Source organism: Sus scrofa, chromosome 5, assembly GCF_000003025.6.
Source record: "Sus scrofa isolate TJ Tabasco breed Duroc chromosome 5, Sscrofa11.1, whole genome shotgun sequence".
NCBI lineage: Eukaryota > Metazoa > Chordata > Mammalia > Artiodactyla > Suidae > Sus > Sus scrofa.
The window spans coordinates 49,210,038-49,232,769 of record NC_010447.5 but is presented as its reverse complement, the minus strand read 5'-3'; the positions used below and the strand labels follow the sequence as shown (position 1 = coordinate 49,232,769).

At 38.6% G+C, this 22,732-nt stretch overlaps 1 protein-coding gene across 27 annotated transcripts in view; it reads right to left on the bottom strand.

The window, feature by feature from the left end:
- Positions 1 to 22,732, bottom strand: part of SOX5 (SRY-box 5) — a 1,006,514-nt gene that overhangs the window by 933,694 nt on the left and 50,088 nt on the right. Inside the window, exon 2 of one of the 27 annotated variants that reach the window (XM_021092932.1) lies at positions 2,983 to 3,088. The exons of 25 other annotated variants lie outside the window; for them this stretch is intronic. The gene's annotated coding sequence lies outside the window, so the exon portion shown is untranslated. Of the gene's footprint in view, positions 1 to 2,982; positions 5,048 to 22,732 lie in introns of those variants that run through there. One more of the 27 variants, XM_021092934.1, reaches the window with a different exon arrangement.

Below are 22,732 nucleotides of genomic sequence, written 5' to 3'. Positions count from 1 at the left end.
AACTCCAACCCCATGCTTACCCAGATTCCCTCTAATAACCATTTCCAGAAGGTGTTCTGAAGTATGTCACTGATATTAGACAATTTCCATTAATCGGTATTATCATAAATCTACACAGAATTCAAAAGGTAAAGGATTACAAATAAATTTTAATCCATTAGAGATTTCAAGGATTCGGTAGTTTCAAAATATTTCAGTAGAAAGTTAAAGCCAGGGTGAGATGAGATCCCAGCAAACTATATTTATTGTGTTAATGTACCATTTGTCTTCTGGGCAAGTAACTAAAGGTCATTTGTTCTTCATGGCAAGTGTTGAAAATAGTTTACATCGGAGGTCTAACTTAAAGGAACAATGTGAAACCCCTCAGGCCTAAAATGACCTTTTTATGCCAACACAGATGTCCAAATCTCTTAAAGAGGGGGGCAGTGATGTCTGCACTCTGATTTCCAGTTCTTTCAACTCTCTTTTCCTAAATGCTTCTGATGGAGAAATTAGACTCATTTCCTGCTTGTAGATCTCAGGGTATCTGATCAACTATGAGGGCCAGGTATCAAAGCTGAATGTCGGCCTGAAGAGGGGCAAGTTATTCCCAGGCCTACGTCTGTCAAGGGAGAGGGTGACTGTGTGAGAAGGAGGCACACGGTAAATAAAATCTGCATGGGGCAGGGGACTACTTCCGTTCCCCGGGGTCTGAGGGAGCTTCTGGGAGGCTGGACAGTCATCCCACATAGTGCCTGGCAGAAACCCAAGGAGGTCTAGCCAGAACGGGCCTCCTTCAGAAGTGTAAGGGCATGAGGGAAGAGGAATAAAGAGAAAGGAAGATAAGGCCTGCAATTAAGACTGTGGGCTATTTCCCTTGACCAAAAAAAAAAAAAAAAATTGCTTCCAAAGAGCTGGGAGCTTTGAGGAATTCTTGCCTCCCGATCGTTCAAACTCAGAATGGTCAGGTGATGGAAAAGAAACAACTACCCCATTAACATCTACCCATTTCCATAGTCAAGTTGGCCACTTTTCTTGCCATCCCAAAATGGGATTCAAAAATAAAGACTGATGGAGACAGAGAAGTATGTGTTTTCATTTTCTCTTCCAGATCAGCTGGGGCTGATTTTTCCCTCAGGCTTTGCTAACCACACATCAGGGTTTCCGTCTATGGAAAACAACCCATGAATGCACCTAAAACATGTTCTAACTTTTAACGTTATGTATAAAGACACCTAGATTCTAGCTCACTCCGTACTGCCCACAGAGACAGAAGGCAAATTTGATGTCGAAGCCCTAACAGCAAACTGTCTCTTGGGTTCACACGTCCTCCTGCCGTTTATGGCAGACTTCACACATTCAGCGTGCTGCGTTGTCACATTTGGGTGGCCCAAACAATGGCACAGAACAGACACTGCAACGAACAGCAGAGAAACCATTTGTTCTATAGTGCCCTTTTTCTTCGGGTTACATATTCTACCACTCTGCAGGGCAAGGAAAGCACCAAGGGCACCTAGAACAGATTCACATTTTAGTTTGAACTGGTATGGCATTCTTAATTAAAGAAAAGAACTGTTTCCTGGAATTCTGCCCTGTGGTTTCCCAAGCTCGTTTGTGAGATGGGCATTGAACACAGGGGAGAAAAAAATGGAAAGAGATTGCTTTTGGAGTGCTTTTGATATCACTCCCTTCTATTGACTATCAAGTAAATCAGCCCATTGTCCTTCTTGACAAAGAGTTTTCCTTAAAGATGACCCTTAGCACTAGGCAAGCACAATTCGAAACAGGTATGAAGCCAGTATACCCGAGTGGGGCTGAAACCTGAACAGTTATTTTTTTCCACTTATACAGGAAAATTCAAGGGAAAATTGGTTACATGGGCAACTCACAGTTTCTTTTGGAATGCTTTCATGGAAATTCAGACAGTATTCGATACACACATCATATTTTTTTAATAGTGTTGTGTGGGTGGGTTGGAGGCACATGAAGAGCTCCAGAATCCATATAAATATCCAAAATGTGCATGGAGAAACTCTCTCATTTCCTTTTTATTGTCTAGTGCTCATTTACGAACTTACTTGCAGCATGATACTCTAATATTCCTTTCTGCCTATTTTAACATTAGCACCAGCCTCCTAATATGGCTAAAAATGATATCACTACCTCCAAAAAAACCAAAAAAAAAAAAAAAAGATTTTTAAAGGAACAAAAACCAAATGAAGCAGCTATATTCAAAATTAAGAGGTAAGGCAAGCCTACCCAGATGGGTTTTATCCCAAAACCAACCAAGACAGACAAGCAAACCAAAAAACAAAAATCGACCATCTCTTTCTTTTTTTTTCTTCATGCCAGGGCTGCTGCCTGGGTGGTAGCCATTCATGCTGGCTTGTGTGCACTTGGAGTGCAGGGACTAGTTAATGGGGAAATTACAGATGACTCTGCATGGTGGCTTCTCTGATTTACATTTGTGGTAAAACCCAAGACAACTGATCTGTAACTCTGACTTGAACTGGGCCCTTACATGGAAATTTTTCCAGCCTGTGGCAGTACCTAAAAGGCTTTCTGGGAAGAGTTCAAGAGCCTCCTCTTCCTATGGTAGCCCTTGCCAGGGTATTTTAACTTCCTTTATTATATCAATCATGAGTGTCCTGAATACCCTTCCCATGTCACCAAAGCCATGTTCACTAGAGTCACATGCTGGTGATGGGTTTAAAAAAAAAAAAATTCTCAGGCAATGCAAAATGATCAATTCAGGGTACTGAAAGTTAGAACCAAATATCTGAATCTGAATATCTGAATCAAAGTTTTAAAAGTTAAGGCACACAAAAGTCCTTTGAATTTCAGTAATGACCAAAGCATACTAAACTGATCAACACAGGAAAAACAAAAAAGAATGAAGGGATAAAGGACTGATAACGGGACAAAGGAATGGATGTACCAAGTTCTGACAAACACTGGAATCACATTTCAAATCCAGGGCTGTCCAATGCAATTCATACTCACGCTAAAAGTAAGTCATGGATCTCAGTCTACCTTCCCTGCACTGTTTTCCCTCATGGCAATGAGAAAATGCTTTTCCTCTCACATTAGAGAGATTCATTTCATACTCCTAGTTAAAAAAAAAAAAAATTAAGGTAAATTATGAGCCAACGAGTCACTACATGTTCAAATGCATTTGCCGAATTAGGAACTCAACATCTTCACTCCCTTTAATTGCTTTGAGGCAGTGAACTACAAACAGCCTTGGTTAAAGCAAGAACTACAAGCACATACACATACTCACCAAATTCTTGGTCATAATGAAATTCTTAAGTTCAAACTAATCAAAAGAGGAAGGAAGAACTACCATCTGTCTCCCCACCATATTAGCCTGTTAGGTTCATATATTTCAGACTGGTTAAAAAAGGCTTCACCAAATGTAGCACCAATGAAAGTTCAACTGCTGAAATACCTGTTGATTTTGGTAACTAACTAAAAGTCAGGTAATAAAGGATACAAATGCCTTCTGATGATTGTTTAGTCTCACTCCCCCTGATTTAAGCCCCTGAAAAGTGTCACCCTTTTGATGTGAAGCAAATATAGCATTTTCCCCTATAGGAAATACTGTGCCTCAATCAAAATGCACTGCATACTGTGCTTCATCTATCTCAGGACATTTAGGAAAACTGGACAACCACAAAAAAAGTAAAGGGCAGGTTCTAGCCCATGAGATATAAGACCAGTAATGATCCTGACATGATAAAAAGTAATCATTTCATAGACATTGGTAAAGCTGCCTGGAAACATCAGTGATTCTATCCCTTCAAGTATTATTAGAAACAGAGACTCAGGAGATATAATAAACACTTAAAGTCATCTTGTCATTGGCAAGTGATGCCAACAATGTTACCATAACTGAATCGCTTCTTAGAATCTACAAGTGACCCTTACGTATTTTATTCTTGATACTTCTGATGAAAACTGGCCTTTTATGAAAGAACGGACTGTAAGATAGTTTAGATTTACTGCTATATACAAGGTCTCAGATGTTAAATTTAAGATGTGAAGTGTTATGTGCATATTTTTAAAAATTTTAAGAATACACTGAGATAAGAAAATTCAAATATATATGAACAATATTAAAGTCTTTTGATGATTTCTTTCACTCTTCCTGTTTAAGTAAGTAAAATATTTCAATTTCCATGAGCACAACTGATAATATAACATGGGTTTTCCAGGTGTTCAATCCCCTTATCTGCTTTACAAGCTGCTTTGCCAAAAAGGCAAAGTTTCCTGAAGGAATCCCATCTTTGTTAGTTCCTTAGACTTTGTTAAGCCTTGCCTACCCTACAGTTCCCAATAAATTATATCCTTCTTCACACTATAGGGTTTATTTTGTGGGTTGGGAGTGGCTTTCTTATTTTTCTTCTAATGAGTAAGTTTGAAATCTCTGATTAATAGTGTCAGCGGTATTCAAACCTGTCAAGAAAATCAAAAACAAGGAAAGTCTAAGAAAACAGTCACAATCAAGAGAAGCCTAAGGAGATATATTTTACATATAATGTAGTATCCAGGATGGAGTCCTGGAACAGAAAAAAAAAAAAAGATATTACAGAAAAATTAAGGAAACTGGAAGAAAGTATGGATGTTAGTTAATAATAATGCATCCATGCCTGTTCATTCATTGTAATGCAATTAATGTGCCATGCTAATGTAAGATGTTAATAATAGAGGAAATTGGAGGGAGGTATATAGCAACTTACTATAACTTTTCTGTAAATCTAAAATTCTTCTAAAATAAAAGTGTGTTTTTAATAAGTCAGTGTCAGGAAGGATGTAACTGAGTCCTCTTTAAATGCAAAAGTTCTTGTATCAATTGATAACTTTGACTGTAGCATGAACTGGGTGATGTGAAAGAACTGAAAAAAAAAAATTTTTGACACAAGCTCTTTAGAAATAGTGATGTCTATTGAGATTCTCTGCCTATAATGAAAATGACTTCAAGATCCTCATGCTTGGAGTTCCCGTCGTGGCTCAGTGGTTAACGAATCTGACTAGGAACCATGAGGTTAGGGGTTCGATCCCTGGCCTTGCTCAGTGGTTGGGGATCTGGCATTGCCATGAGCTGTGGTGTAGGCTGCGGACGCAGCTCAGATCTCACATTGCTGTGGCTCTGGCGTAGGCTGGCGGCTACAGCTCTGATTCGACCTCTAGCCTGGGAACTTCCATGTGCCGTGGAGGCGGCCCAAGAAATGGCAAAAAGACCAAAAAAAAAAAAAAAAAAAATCCTCATGCTTTAAAAAAGAGGAGAAATGTTTGGGTAAATCATACTGATGTATAGAACATATATACATGGAGTGACCAGGTAGGGAAGTCATTCCATTTCCTTCACTCTCCACCCTCCCAGCAGATGAGACTACTTGGGGTAATAAAAAATATAGACATAGTTCCTCTTGCACTTATCAAGTACATAAAGGCAAGATAATTGTGGGACCTGATGGGTTTACTGCTCCCTGCAGATCAGTTGCCAAGCAAGAAACTGGAATATGTTTTCTAATCCAGGTCATCCAATAAAAATGACAGCAGATAATAATACCTTTGAAAGTTTCAAAGTGCCTCATATTTATTATTTCATTTTATCCTCACAACGACTGTATGAAACAGCACAAATTATTATTATTAGAGTTTATGGAGAAAACAAAGACATCGAAAGGCTATAAAACTTACCTGACATCACACCACAAGTGACTGAATTCAAATGAGGAATCAACTCTCCCAACTTCAACCTGGGAATCATGTGCTTTCAAGAAAAGAACTTTAAGAGTTCCCGTTGTGGCTCAGCAGGTTAGGAACCCAACATAACATCCATGAGGACGTAGGTTCAATCTCTGGCCTCGCTCAGTAAGTTAGGGATCCAGCATTGCTACAAGCTGTGGCATAGGTTGCAGAAGGGGCTTGGATTTGAGTGGCATAGGTTGCAGATGGGGCTTGGATTTGACATTGCTGTGATACAGGCAGGCAGCTGCAGCTTCGACTTAACCCCTAGCCTGGGAACTTTCATATGCCACAGATGCGGCCCTAAAAAGAAAAGAAAAAAAAAGAATTTTATCTTAATATTGTGGGGTTTTTTTTTCTTTTTTCTTTTTTTATTTTTTGCCATTTCTTGGGCCGATCTCTCGGCATATGGAGATTCCCAGGCTAGGAGTCAAATCAGAGCTGTAGTCGCCGGCCTACACTAGAACCAGAGCAATGCGGGATCTGAGCCGCGTCTGGGACCTACACCACAGCTCATGGCAATGCCAGATCCTTAACCCACTGAGCAATGCCAGGGATCGAACCCCCAACCTCATGGTTCCTAGTCAGATTCGTTAACCAGTGAGCCACGATGGGAACTCCCAATATTGTGTTTTATATTACAGTGCATTTTAAGAATAAGAGGAGTCTATGGTAAGGCAGTTCCAAGGTACCACAATTTCCTATACAACGTAAATACTAAATAAAAGGGGAAAAATAGCACAAAAAATTGATCATTCTTTCCCTCCGTATCAGTATAATGAAAATAGTACTGTTTACATAAGTAAGTACAGAAGTTACTATTTACAGAATTCTACAAGTTTGTCTTCAAAGATAAATGACTGGAGTGCCATTAATTTGGGGTCCGATTATTGCATATTATATCATCTTTGTCTTAAAAAAGGTAGTTTTATTCTCTGAAATCATGATATCATGACAACTTGGAATACTCACTGCTAATCTACCACCGATAGTCACTTTTGTTATAAAATTGCTATAGTTGATCTTGCTTTCAATAAACCATTGTCAATTTAAGGATATCTGGCTATAACCTGACATTTACTCAAGAAACAGTGAAATTAAGTTCTTGTTCAATTGGCTACAACCAAAAAAGTATCAGAGTGATTTAGTCATTCAATGACTATCTCCTGGGTCCCGGTATGAATAAAGCAGAACTCAGTGTAATGACAGCTTTGTCTAATCAAGGAAGCCAGTATGATGAGGTAAAGAATCAGACGACTTGAAGGGTATATCAGAAACCCTGTTGTTTTCATTTTCTTTCCTCCACTTAAAACTATAAATGAGGCCAAAAGTAGTTAAAATATTAGGAAGGTTATTTAGAAAAGATAATTCACAAAACAACCCTCAGGAACTTAATTCCAAAGAATTTAACCTGATTTTTTTTAAATTTTATGTTTTTTATTTTTTTCCCATTATAGCTGGTTTACAGTATTCTTTCAATTTTCTACTGGACAGCATGGTGACCCAGTTACACATACATGTATACATTCTTTTTTTTCACATTATCATGCCCATCATAAGTGACCAGACATAGTTCCCAGTGCTATGAATCTAGATGCTGGTCCCTTTTTAGTTTGAGTAAATATTTGAGACCAAAGGATACTTTGAGGTCAACTGCCAGGACAACATCAAAAAGATACAAGTCATTTCTAGCTTAGGTTTAAGAATCTGATTAAAGAAATTGTTTTAAGTTGCAAAGTATGAGACACTAACATCCAAAACTGTACCACTTAGAAATAACTACTTACGAACCAATACAACCAGATAAACCATAGATTTGAGAATAAAAATCAAAAGAACCAGCAAAGTTCTGAGAGAGTCCTTTCCTGGCAAAGTCAAAGACATAGCTAGACTTCAACTCTGGATAATTTCTAAGTGTCATAAATCACTCCAGGTTTTTAAACTATATTTGAGAATTAAACATGAAGTGAATCCCATAACTTTATTCTATGACAATAAATTCAGTTGAATAAGCCACAAAGATCTAAACTATTCAAGGGAGAACAAACTTGAAACAAGAACCAAACAGTCTTGAAGCTGAACAACAGTAGTCTCCATACTCCTTGATCCAAAAAGTGTGTGTTGTAGGGGGGAGTGGTGGTGGTAGAATTCCAACATCTTAGTAACTGCAACTTCTGCTCATTTTCAAACAACTCCTACACAAGCAAAAATACCTATAAAGAAGACTAATGCCTACACAGAGAGAGGTTACTTAAAGTTTACCCAAACTTTTTGGGAAAAAAAGCCCAATGGGACTACAAATCCCTGGAGTCCTGCTTTTTACTTCTGTCCCTTATGCCTTTGATTATACAGAAAAGAACAATAATTAGAAAAAGTATCATTCAATTTTAACACTTCTCCAGATCCATCCTTATCATTCAAAAATTATTCAGCCTTACTCTCATGTTTGAGGAAGTGAGAATTCCAGGAATTTTGACTGTCTGGCTCATTGTATCACAATTTCCAGGTAACTTATGTAATGTTACTGGGAGTAGCAGAAGAGAAAGAAAACAACTGTGCAAAAAAGCCTTTAGGGATTTTTGTATTTGGCTGGTTAAAATGTTCAGAATTATTTAAGAGTTGGAAAAGGAACAATAAGCCACACCCTCAAAGAGCTCCAGTCTGAATTCCACCATTAGTTTATTGTTTTCCAATCCAAAACTTCAGTGTACTAACGAGAATAAAAGAAAAGTGCACCCCCAAAAATGTGCTGACATAATTCGAGCTTCCCTGGAAATCAAACTTCTAAAACATAATTTGGTTACAGAACATAGACTGAATTTATTACTTTACACCTTACTCTTTATGGATATAAAGTACTACTGGCTTCTTCCCAAGGTGAAAAAAAAAAAAAAAAAAGCGGTTTTTACAAGCGCTGCTAAGCATGGAATTTGTTAGGACACAGTGCTGTCCTGGATTTCACAGCAGAAGAAGCTGTTAGAAAATGATCTCACGTATAACACGGTCCTTTAGCAAAGATGCCGAAGATGCTGCTATGAAGCCGCTGCAGGGTATAGCTATAATGTATACAGCTACAGGAGCCATGCACCATGGTATCATCAGGGCTAAAGCTGGGCTACAGTTTCTCATGCAATTTTACAGTGGAATTAATTACAAAAGAAAATTAACAAGATGTAGTTAGATCATTACTGTTTAGCAAATGGCTGTAATACCTCCCTCCCAAATATTATTTGTTGAAGCTGTGTTTCTCAGCTACCACAGGGGTAAAAGAGTCTTTGAGTCTGTTTTCTTTTTAAAAACAAACTTTCTCTATTTCACCTTATTAACTACCAGTAGAATCATCCCAAAAATCCAAGATGAAGTGGGCAAGGAGGTTAAAGATTGGCTTGAAAGCCGGAAAGAATTTCAACACGCGCCTTCCAACAGTGACCCTGTGGAGAAGCTGTGTCCTGACGTTTGGGGGACTGACTTACTGGCTCTGTGATGCCAGGCATCACACTCAGTGTTTTGGACAGAGGATTTCAGTTAAGACGCATGACAGACTAGTGAGGTAAATTATACTGTTATCCATTTTACTGGGGCAGAAACACAGATTAGGTAACTTTCCAAAGATCCAGCAAGTTGGTGATAGAGTTGGTGACAGAGACTCCTACTCAGACAATCTGACTCCCAAATTCACACTTTCAGCCCCTTTGCTGCACGGCCCCTTATCACATTAGGCTATGCTCTTTCCATCTCTTTCTTCCTCAAAAGATCACCAGTGTGGTCACCAGTGAAGAACCAAGTATGATTCTGATTCTCTCTGCTTCAGTAAAATGTTAATTCCAAACACCTACAGCAATAATTTCCCAGAATCTCCATGCTTCATTCATTCAACATTTTTTTTTCTTTTTCAGGGCCACACCTGCAGCATATGGAAGCTCCCAGGATAGGGGTCGAATCAGAGCTGCAGCTGCCAGCCTAGACCACAGCCACATCAATGCCAGATCTGAGCAGTGTCTGCAATCTACACCACAACTCACAGCAATGTAGGATCCTTAATCCACTGAGTGAGGCCAGGGATCAAACCCCCATCCTCATAGATATTAGGTTCATAACCCACTGAGCCACAACAGGAACTCCCATTCAACATCTTGACAAAGATTTACTGACTCCCTCTAATTTATGAACAAAAACTGACTAATGCATAACTTCTACCCAAAAAGTTTATAACCCATTACTTATAAAGGACTATACCAATAGTTGAAATAAATTAAATGAATTAATAATCAGATCATCACACTCTTCTGCGTAAATCTATACCAAGAGCTTAAATTTAACACACCCTGAACATACTAGTTCACACATTGTTACATGAACTGTCCTCTCCCCATCTCTTTGAGAGCATCTCTTACTACTACTCCTTGCTCAAGATGCTGAAGACACTTGACCTTCCTCTTACTCTGGGAACTCACCAAGATTTCTCCTGTTTGTGGATCTTTGTGCCTTTTTTCTCTACTTCTACACCTTCCCACAGCTGGCTCATTCTTTGCATTCAAGTCACCGTCTAATGTCACTTTCTCAAAGAGGCCCACCCTGAACCACTGGATGTAATCTGGCCTATACCCTCCTCCGCCTGACACCCCCAAATATTGTTCTATGATAAATATCTAATGGTCCTCACAGCATGCATTACCATCAGAAATTACATATTTTTAAATTTTATTTTCTTGCTTATGGTCTGTTTCCCCATCCTCAACTGGAAGACAAGCCTCAGGAGACCAGGAGGCTGGTTGTGCACCTTCTCTGGATAGGAAAGGTTTCACAAAAATCAATAGCATGAGATATGGACTTCAAAAGAGACATGGTGACTCAGCAGCAATGGGTCCTATGGGCACCGCACGGAAAGGAAATAACATGAGCAGAGTATGAAGAGAGAAATCTGGAGCATGTTCAGGAAAGATGGACTCATCTAGTTGGGAAAGAATACATCCAAACACAGGAAAAGAAGACTGAGTTAACCTCATGGAGGGTCTTCAGTGTCAGAAGGAAGAATTCTGTGGATGGTGAGGAGCCACAGAAAGTTTCTTAGCAAGGAAATGACACAGGCAAAGCATAGCATAGCATCAGCAAGATGAAAGGCTGATTTAATAGTCCAGGCAAAGGATACTAATAACATTTTAAGTAACTCTGATAAAACTCTAAAAATCTCTGCCTTTTTTTTTTTTAATAGAAAACTCTCAAGAGAGAACAGGAAGAGAACTATGAACTTAGTGCTGTTAACTATTGGAACAGAAAGTACAATGTTACGAAGTATAAAGTTGAACATAATGATGAAATTTGTTTCTCTAATATCTGTTCAAAAGCCTTTTGCAAAATAAACACAGATTTTATTATATCAAACCACCCAAAGTGACTCATCTCTTTGGAAATGCGTCTCTGGCATCTTCTTTCCTCAGGCCTCAAATTCTTTCAGAAAATCAAGCAGATTAGTAGGCCTGATGACAGGACAGAAGTCAGAACTCGAAATCCTAAATCCACTTCTGCCACCGACTCTGTCTAACGTGGAGCTTTATGTCATTTTTGTATTTATAAAATATGGCGAGTGTTTTATAAATTAACTAATCTGTTACTGGAAAGTAACACATAGTTTCAAAATAATTGCACTTATACACTGAAATCAATAAAGACTTTTAATGGCATCCCTTACAAAGTATTCTTGAATTATCTCATTTATTTCTCAATCAGGCAGGGAAAATAGAAATATTCACATTAATGCATATATGTGAGAGTGTGTAGTCTTACAAACAGTGGCTCTGTCCTTAAAAATTCCCAGATAACAAAAATGAAAAAAAAAAGTTTCTTTTCAAAAGACATGATGATGTAAACATCAGGAAGTTTAAAATAACACTTGTATAAACTGTTTGAATTGAAGAGAAAAAAACACACCCCAAAAGAGTTTTGTCAGAATAAAAAGAAAACAAATCCCAAATCCTGACAGTAACATAAAAGCCAAATTCTCCCCCTTCCTTTCATAATGGCTTTTCTATTGAGCTTCATTTTGACCTTTCATTACTTTCCCAACATTGAAGAATATTGCCTTTCAAAACTCTCCATTTCTCTGCCGGTTGTACTATTATTCCTTCTCCCATTGTTGAGAGTTCTTAGCTACTGTGGTTCCACTATGAAATGCACAACCTTCAGTTTCTGCCAAACAAATACAAACCAGCATTTCTGCACAATTTCCACTTTAAATTCATACCCTGCATAAAGAGAAAGAGAATCATAAAGCCATAAACATGCCAAGAAGCAGAAAACAGGAAAGTTCGTTATCTATTTGCTAGAAAAGAAACAATCCATCTTATAATCAATCTATAGTTAAGGCACCCTGCACCCTCCCTCCTCCGCTGCAACAGGATGTGCCCTCCTCAGAAGAACACAAACAGCCTTAATTCATTAGTCAGAGCTGGGAGGGTGGACCAAGTGCATGATCTGATTGATAAAGTTTCATTACAAATTAGCCCATCTCTTTGATGAAAACAAGCAAGGCAGAGACTGTACCATAATTTTCTCCTCATAAATGAGTCAACCAGACAAACACTAAACAGAGCTTGCCACATGAGGGGCAAACTAATTTAATTAATTCATACACAGCACCTCATTAAGAGCAGTTTTAGCACTGAGGTTGTGATCTTGTTGAGTCTGCATCATTTTCCACAAAGATGCCCACTTAGTTCTCAGTGATGAGGGGCCAGAAAAGGGGCAAGATATATGCTTCTGTGTACTCATGAAGACTCAGGTCAGGGAGGAATAACATGAACAAGCTGTGGATTCCCACAACCCCAAGTGACACAGACAAGACTTTTAACATTAGTGTTCATTTTAATAGGCAGATTATATTTTGCTATGGTTGCATGTTCCATATTTTCAAGTAGTGGAGGAAAACAAATACATTTCCTCACTGTATACTCTTTATCAATAAGGTAGACAGGAAAAAAAGAAAAAAGGATTGTTTGTAGAAAGTAAAGATTATTACACTTCTAGGTCATCCTGGGAAAAAAAACACAGATGCAATGCTTTCCAATGCCTTCATATCTTGAAAAGAATGAATACCTTCTATGGGCTCCAGAGAACTAATACTTGGAAAAAGCCTTCTTGGTTGCAGTTACACATCTCTAAATATTCTGATTTATTTAATTACTATTTTTTTCCTTTGGTATAACCTCTTAAAAGCTCAAGTCTTTTTCATAAATTCATGGGGCAAGATCTTAGTTTCTAAGTACCATTACCCAATGGCATGTAGCTACAAGGAAACAGATGCTTTGAAGTAGCTGATTCCACTGAGGTGGCAGGAAAAATATGGGATTAGCCTGGAACATCCTCTAGTGCCAGAAAATGAGAAAGTGCTACAAAAAGGATCAGGGGTATCTCAACATTTCAACCTGAAGTGTTCCCAGTGGCTGAAAGATAAAACAACTTGAGAAGTTCCCTTGTGGCACAGTGGGTTAAGGGATCTGGCACTGTCACCGCAGCAGCTCAGGTTGCTGCTGTGGTGTGGGTTTGACCCCAGTCCAGGAACTCCCACATGCCTAGGGCAGGGCCAAAAAAAGAAAAAGAAACAACATGAGCAATAAAACAATAAAGATATCAGACCATAAACCATAAAATAAAAATAAACATTCATGCGTTCACAATGATGGAATTAAAGAAACTTATTAATGACAGGCAAGATCCACCAATGGGTGCTACAGTCTAGGGAAAAGTTCAAGAAGAAACAAGATGTCTGGAGTTCCTGTTCTGGCTCAGTGGTTAACGAAACCTGACTAGTATCCATGAGCACTTGGGTTCAATTCCTGGCCTTGCTCAGTGGATTAAGGATCCAGTATTGCCATGAGCTGTGTTGTAGATCACAGACACAGCTTGGATCCTGTGTTGCTATGGCTGTGGCACAGGCCTGCAGCTACAGCTCCAATTTGACCCCTAGCCTGGGAACCTCCATACACCATGGGTGTGACCCTTAAAAAAAAAATGCAAAAGAAAGAAAAAAAAACAAGATATTTGCATAGTCTCATATATTTCCCTCATGAAATTTATTAATTCAATAGGGAAAACAGTAAATTTACAGTGAAGAAACACAGCAGATACCACCTTAACCAAGTGATCAAGATTAACCATAGCGGGAGTTCCCGTGGTGGTGCAGTGGAAACAAATCCAACTAGTAACCATGAGGACACAGGTTCAATCCCTGGCCTCGCTCAGTGGGTTAAGGATCTGGTGTTCCTATGAGCTGTGGTGTAGGTCAAAGACACAGCTCAGATCCCAAGTTGCTGTGGCTGTGGCACAGGCCAGCAGCTACAGCTCCAATTTGACCCTTAGCCTGGGAACCTCCCTATGCTGTGGGTGTAGTTTAAAAAAAAAAAAAAAAAAAAAAAAAAAAAGGAGTTCCCATCGTGGCGCAGTGGTTAACAAATCCGACTAGGAACCATGAGGTTGCGGGTTCGGTCCCTGCCCTTGCTCAGTGGGTTAACGATCCGGCGTTGCTGTGAGCTGTGGTGTAGGTTGCAGACGCGGCTCGGATCCCGCGTTGCTGTGGCTCTGGCATAGGCCAGTGGCTACAGCTCCGATTCAACCCCTAGCCTGGGAACCTCCATATGCCGCGGGAGCGGCGCAAGAAATAGCAACAACAACAACAACAAAAGACAAAAAGACAAAAGACAAAAAAAAAAAAAAAAAAAAAAAAAAAAGATTAACCATGTATCCTAAACTATGAGGTGCCCCTCATATGATACTCTGAGGAAAACACATCATTTATGTGGTATTTTGGCCAAAAATATATATTCTCAATCCGATCATGGGACATCATACTCAAATCCAGAGACAATGTGGCAAAACAAAAGACTAGTACTCATCAAAGTTGTCAAGGTCACGACAAAGAAAGGCTTAAGAGCAGTCACAGACAGGTAGAGACCAAGGAGATACAACAGCTACATGCAACATGAGATTCTGGGCTGGGTCTTAGATCAGACAAATAATATTAGTGGGAAAACTAGTAAAATTAGAATAAAGTCAGTGTTTAGTAACAGTATTGTATCTATGTGGATTTCTTGGATTTGAACACTGCACTTACATTTCTGTAAATTTGTTACATTAGCAGAAGCTGGATTAAGTATGGTAAATTAACTCGATTATTTCTGTAACTTTTCTATAAGTCTAAAATCATTTCAAAATATTTTTTTAAATCCAGGTCAAAAGTAATAGAAGGTAGTATGAGGCATTTTACAGTGAAGCTGGTATGTCATCAAGACTGAACAATCACATTTTGAATATCTCAGATGAGAAATTCAAAGTTTTTTCCAATCAAATTATAGCAGAACATACAGTAACTAACTGTTTTCCTTTCTTTAACTCTAGAGCTATTTCCCTGTGGCTCTGCTTCATAGCAATCTTTTTTAATTTAATTAATAGCTAGTTCAGTTAATTTGAGCATTTTACAGTCTAATTTTCTTAGAGAACCATTCTGATCATTACTGTACAATTTAATAATTTCAACACTTATGTCTTTAAAATATGAATTTATCAGACTCTAAGCCATGTGCACAGTTCCACTGTGCTTATTCTTACAAGACTAAGTGGTTTTTAGTCTTCTAAATATGAGCTCCAGGAAAAATGCAAGGGTCTTGAAAAACAATGTCTTCAAAACATAAATGTGGACATTTAAAAAAATTTTTTTAAATTACAAGTCACTAAAAAGGCTTTTCACTAAACCTATACTTAATTTATAGACAAATTTTAAAGAGTAAAAGTAGTTAACAAAGTATGTAAAGGTAACTAAGAATAATATTCCACAAAGATACAAGCATGCCACACAGTCTCTTTCATGACAAATCTAAAATTTAAAGCCGATCTACCTTATTTTCAAAATATCTACCATGTTTCCAAAATTGATGTGAAATATAAAAATAGTAGAGAACTAAATAAATAAATCGTACACATAAACATTCAAACAGAATCTAGCCTTCCTTCTTTTTGTTCATGATGGCTAATGGTATGAACCCTAGTGTTTATTTTTTAAATAAAACCTGATCTCTTTTGAGTCATATCTACCTTGATGAGTGGATTAAAAAGCCTAGCAAACAAACTAATCCAAACAAGGTGCAATTACAATATTTTCAACCACCCTGGCTGCTCTCACCTTTTTTTTTTTTTTTTTTTTTTTTTTTTTTCATGCTGCATCTAAGATAAGATGAGGTGCAGGTGAGAAAGAAAAAAAAAAAAAAAAAAAAAAAAAAAGACCAAAACTATTTAAAGTATTACCTCTCAATCTTGGGGTTTGCAAATTGTGCAGAGAGAGGAGGTGCTACAGATAGAGACTAAAAGCCAGAATCTTCTTGGGAGACCTTAGGATTTACTTGTAGCCCTAGTCAAACAGTTTTGAGATCTGATCATGTTGTAAACCTATGCCTAAATCTGGAAAAGACAAGGAAGCCCCACTATGCCCTGTGTGATGGTGTTGATTTTTTTTTTCTTTTGAATCTTCAGAAACAATGGTTTAAACTTCTAAATCGGATCAATACCTGAATCATATCAGTACCAGGCTTGAATGAAAGTTACAATGTGGAAAACCTTGAATTATATCTGGAACAAAGAAAGAAGCCATAGAAACAAAAGAGACAGAGAAGTGCAAGCTTGTTGGAGGAATCTGATCAATATAAGGAGAGTAGATGTCATGGAAATTAAAAATAAGAAAAAAGTGGTGGATTCTTGAGATGTTACTGGATTATGTAACAAATGAAAAAATTAAGGAGAGTCAATGTGTCATGCTTATAGCACAGAACTTCTTTTGAATATGTCCATATTTAGCCGTAAGGCAGATAAATCTAACCCTAAGAACTCTGTAAACATACTCAGAGAAAACAGGTGCTCTGATAACAAGAAACTATTCAGTGTCCCACCACTGTTACACAGATAAGTTTGTCAAGGCAACCAACCAGCCACGTGGGTCACGACGCAATTTTTCCCCTTATTTTAAAAGCAATTATTACACAACTGCTCAAACACATATGCATCATGATTCTATCAATGACGTGTAAAACACTGTCCTAACAGCCTATGCCATTAAAATTAAGCTTTTGCCACTCCCATACCGAGAAGGCCAATGGCTGGATGCCTGTGTGTCTGTGCATGTGGGAGCGGGAGGCAGCAAGTAGCTAGTAGGTAATTTCTCCCCCAAACATACACCACTGTTTTCACAGCCATTCCTGACCTACTTTCCCAACCCCTTTCCAGCACTCTGCTCAGGACGGCTGACACACACATTTACTGCACAATGTTGTAAGCATTTCAGATGTACTTACTAATTTAACCCTCAAAAGAACCTTATGAGGTGACCTCAGTTATTACAGAGGAGAAAACTGAGATAAAAAAGAGTTAAGCAAATCATCCAAGGAAAACAATCAAGCTGGGATTGATTTTGGGATTTTGGTTCCACATCTGATATTCTTCAGTCTCTACTGTCTTTGAATAGATTGGGGAGTTTCTAAATGTTACCTTTTGGAGTAAATGAATGGTACCATGACTCATTTAACTCAACAGGAGTTTAAGGCTTAACAGCCCTTCCCACTACTTTGTCGGTCTTAAAAAACCCCATCGCAGTCTCTAGATCTCTGGGCACTGAGCCTTTGACTCACTTCTGGTCAGGCCTTACCCTCCTCCACAGTCACACTGCCAGGGGATAGGGCTGCCCATTTCTATCTCCCACATCCCTTAGTGTGCAATTTTTCTTACTGCATCTGCTTAGTTCCTATGTGTAATTAAAGTAATATATACAAAAACAAAGAGCTAGTTATTGCTCACTGGAAATCTCAGAAATAGTAAAGAAAAAAAAAAACTGAAGTGTTAATTGAAGTAGTTTAATTACTTCAAGCAGCAAACATACGATATATTTTCTAAATGTATAGATAGTATTTCATGTGCAAATGAGAGGGTGTAAAATTGGGGTTTGTTGAGATGCCACATGTACAGTAAATACTTCTGACTCAAACCATAAATTGAAGTTATGAAAAATCAGAATACATCATACTATGTGCACAAGGGTGACCTACTAATCAAATTTCAGGTCAGACAGATGTTTCCAAAATTCCATATGAGCAGAAATTTGTCTTATTTCAATTCTGGGCATAAAAAGCTAGGCGATGGACATCTTTGAGAATGTGATTACTTTCTACACCAAGAAAAGTACATATATCTAAAATTTTACACCAGATTTCATGGAATCCATACATCCCTGAAAATTATCCATGGACCCTAGTTTAAGAAGGTCTATTCAAAGATATATACAGATTACAAAAGCATATACCTCGGAAGGACAGCATTCACAAAGAACATCTGTAGGTCATGTTTTTTATCACTGAATATGGACTACAATTCTTCATAATTTTTATCAATAATGATTTCATCAGAACCATGTCCCAAATCTAGCCTTCATGATACTTTTAAGGCCACAACCATTTACAGTTTATTCATATAGAAAATTTATCCCATCTTCTATCTGGGGCCTAAAGTCCAGCCCACCCAGGGAAACACTCCCCGCCAGCTGTGTCCTTCCAGGTTCTTTACATGCAGGTAGAGGAGCAGCCTCAGAACGCATGTACCCCTCCTGCCCATGCGCCACCCAGATGGCTTGTGCACCAAGCTATGGAGGCAGAAGATGTAGGTCAACTGCTCTTAAAATCAGTGCAGGCTCCTGAGTGATCCTCCTAGTGTGAGCATCCTGTATTTTTGAGTGTGGGGGGGGGGGGGATTTTGAGAGTAATTTGACTCCAGACTATTTTTGCCTTGTAAATAGACTTTGAAACTCTCTTGTGGTATAACAATAACAACAACAACATAATAACATGACAACACTTCTACGTGTCGCCAAAAAAAATTAATGGGGCCTTAGCATATTTTTGTGATCTTTTTCTGTCGCTGCATAATAGAATATAAAAATCTTGGGAGTTCCTGTTGTGGCACAGTGGGTTAACAATCGAGCTTGTCTCTGTGGAGGCAGTGGTCCACTCCTTAGCCCCATGCAGTGAGTTAAGGATCCGACATTGCTACAGCTGTGGCATAGGTCGAAGCTCCAGCTTAGATTTGATCCCTGGCTCAGGAACTTCCATATGCTGCAGGGTGCAGCCAAAAAAGAAAAAAAACAATAATAAAAAATAAAAATATGGAGTTCCCTTCGTGGCTCAATGGTTAACAAACCCAACCAGGATTCACGAGTATGTGGGTTTGATCCCTGGCCTCACTTAGTGGGTCGGGAATCTGGCGTTGCTGTGAACTACGGTATAGGTCACAGACATGGCTTGGATCCCATGTTGCTATGACTGTGGTGTAGGCCAAGAGCTATAGCTCCGATTTGAACCCTAGCCTGGGAACTTCCATATGCCTCAGGTGTGGCCCTAAAAAGCAAAAATAAATAAATAAATCATTAATTAATTTTAAAACTTAAAAAATAAAAATCTTTCCATGTCAACAGTTACATTTTCACAATGTTATTTTTAATGACTGTAAACTATTTCACTGCTAGAGGTACTGTAATTTATGTAGGCAATGTCCCATTTTTAATTTTTTTTGTCTTTTTAGGGCCACACTCCCAGCATACGAAGGTTCCCAAGCTAGGAGTCAAACTGGAGCTGTAGCGGCTGGCCTACACCACAATCATGCAATGCCAGGTCCAAGCCCCATCTATGACCTATACCACAGCTCACAGCAAGACCGGATCCTTAACCCACTGAGGGAGGCCAGGGATGGAACCTGCATTCTCATGGATATTAGATTCGTTTCCACTGACCCACAATGGGAACTCCCCATGTGCCATTTTTAAACATTCATATTGTTTTCAACCTATAACTAATACAGATATAGGAAGTAAGTGCAGCTGGCTGACAAACAACTCGAAATTAAAAAAATGATTAAAAAAATCTGAAATGGACAAAAACGCCCAAAGAAGTATACAAGTTTATAGAAACTGCCTCAGAGAAAAATGAGACGAATAATGATTTTGAACAAATTATTTGGGTAGTTTGTGTCCTACCAAATTACTTTCAGGTAGCACTGCTTTAGGTCATATCATCCACAGTGAAATAAATTTTCAGTTGAAAAAATATGATACTTTCAATACACTGCAAGAAAGCAGAGGTAAGTATGGAGTTTCATGGAATAGGAAAGTAACATTTAGTTTGATTCTGCAGGATTAACAATGGCCACCTACAGATGAATTCCTCTGAGCTGGGCCTTGAAGGATGATTAAGATTTAGCGAGATAATCAAAATGAAAGGACTAGTATTTTTTTCTGTCCTCTCCTATACAACTCATATTTCAAGGTAATGAAATGTTCTTAGTGGATGAGGTAAAAGTCTTTTTTGTAGAAGAGTTCCAGCCAGTAAATGTGGGAGAAATTATGGAATTATGCAATTAACATTTTGAAGTTCTTAATGAAATAATTGATTCAGGCAGTTATCATCAATGGATTAAACCATTACTTTGCACAATGACTGATAGTGACTATTATAAGGGAGGGATGAGATTGTCATCACATAAACCCAAAGACAGACAATGAAAACTGTATCTAATCGAGTCTGTGGAGTTAATTTTTATTGATAGGAGGTACAATGAATACAGAAACAAGTAATACCAGAAGAAGACAAATAAATAAACATAGACTATGGAACATTCTATATGACCAATGTTTTCCTGCAACAAGAAAATAGTATTAATAAAAGAGGGAGTGGGAAATATTTTCGACTAAAAGAGAATTAGAAATATTTAGTATTTATTTGGATCATGATTCATATAATCTTCAGTGTAAAAACATTTTTTTTGCAACAACTTGTAAATTTTCATTATGCACAGGTTATTAGATGATCCCAAGGAATTACAGTCAATTTTGTTAGGTTTCATAATGATACTGCTATTATGTCTGAAAATATCCATACTTTTGGATCTGCATGTTGAAGTATAAGTGAAATTGCATGGTATCTTGGATTTGCTTTTAAATACTTCTGAAAAAAAGCGGGGGGGAAAGGTTGGGGGAGGAAGAAACAAATGAACCACAATGTCAAAATCTTAATGTTGAATATAGGAATTTTTTTGTATGCTTCCATCTCCTTCTGTGATTATTTGAAATTATTTAAAATAATTTTTTAAAATTTAGCAAAGTGATACAGAGCAGGAAACCATGAGTTGGGGTATTATGCACCAGGCAGAGAAAACAGCGTAAGCAAGAACTCTTGACTCAACAAATGCCATAACATCATCAGAGAGCAGCAAACAGTTGGGTATGAAGGGGAGGCAGCACAGGCAGGGCCAGGTCATAGACGACCTTGAGTGCCATGATAGGCAGCTTGCGCTTTACCCCGTAGACTACAGGAAACCGAGCAAGGGTTTTAAGCAGGACTAATGTGATGTAATGCCCTCTGTCTAGACCATCACTCCAGCAACCCTGTGCAGAGGGGATTTCAGGAAGGTGGTGGAAAGGAGAGCAAAAGCTGGAGAAATGAAGTCCAGTTAGGAGCCTACTGCAAAACTGAAGACAAGAGACCACAAAGGAGTAAGAGAGGAGGAGTAAGGCAGAGGGGCCAGGAATTAGTCATTCAGAGGGAAAGAGCAAATGAGTATCAAGACTGACTTGCAACTTTCTGTAGAAGTGGTTCAGTGGCTTTGATACTGAAATGTGGAATTCAGGAGGAAAAGCATATTTGAAGAAGGACATGAAGGGGAAAGGAAATGATCAAGTCCAGTTTAAGCATCTCGAAACTTCTGGGAAACAACCAAGCTTATTATACACATAGAGGTCAGGGCATCGATCACAACCAGAGCTATGAATTTAAGACTTTTCAGAACGTGTACGGCAGATGAAACCCAAGAAAGGAGCAGCTCCCTCCCTCCACAGTGCAGGGGCTGGGCCTGTCCTAACTCAGTATCCAGCACAGTATTTAGCATGGTGTGGGGTTCCGAATAAGTACTGAAAAACTGATGATCACTCAGTCCAAGGAGGGCATGAAGAGTGTACAGAAGAGTGGGCTAAGAGCAGAACTCTGGAGGCCTAACATTAAGGAGTGAGAGCATAAAGAGGTCCCCAAAGGAAATAGCAGGGCTCAGACTAGAAGGAGGTCAGAGACCACACAGCCACAGAAACTGAAAGAACACAAATTTCAAGAAAGGATGAGGAGTCAACGTTGTCAAAGACAAGGAATAAGGAAAACTGAGGTTTGGAGAATGCCCATTCATGGGGCAAAACTGAGGTAGTGGATGATCTTAGCCTTCCTGAGTCTCTGAGGCAAACGACCTATTTTGCTGACCCTAAAAATAAAGATAAGTAACAGCATGCTGGCCAGTCAGCAGACAATGTCACTATTTGTGTGGCCATGACCATGTCACTTTAACCTTTCTTATTCTTTTCTTATTTTTAAAATGAAGCCTGTGAACTATATTATCTCTAAGGTTACATTCAATTCTAAAAGTCTACAAAAGCAAATCCTTTGGTTTAAAGCATTCCAAAGATAGTAAGAGCCATGTACCCACTGGTGTCCATTACATTTTATGCTGGACTTCTGCTCTACTCACACTCTCTGTTTCATCCTCATTTTCTCTCCCACCATTTGGTTTTGCTAGGCTTTTTTTTTCCCCCCATAAATAATCTTTAAATGGCTTTATGGTAAAAGTGATAGACCTGAGGAGTTCCCATCATAGCGCAGCAGAAACAAATCTGACTAGCAGCCATGAGGACACAGGTTCAATCCCTGGCCTTGCTCAGTGGGTTAAGGATCTGGCATTGCCGTGACCTCTGGTGTAGGTCACAGACACAGCTCAGATCTGATGTGGCTGTGACTGTGGTGTAGGCCAGCAGCTGCAGCTCCAATTTGACCCTTAGCCTGGGAACCACCATATGCCAAGGGTGCAGCCCTAAAAAACAAACAAACAAAAATGATAGACCTTACATAATCATAAAAAATGGCCATGTCATTTATGGCAACAA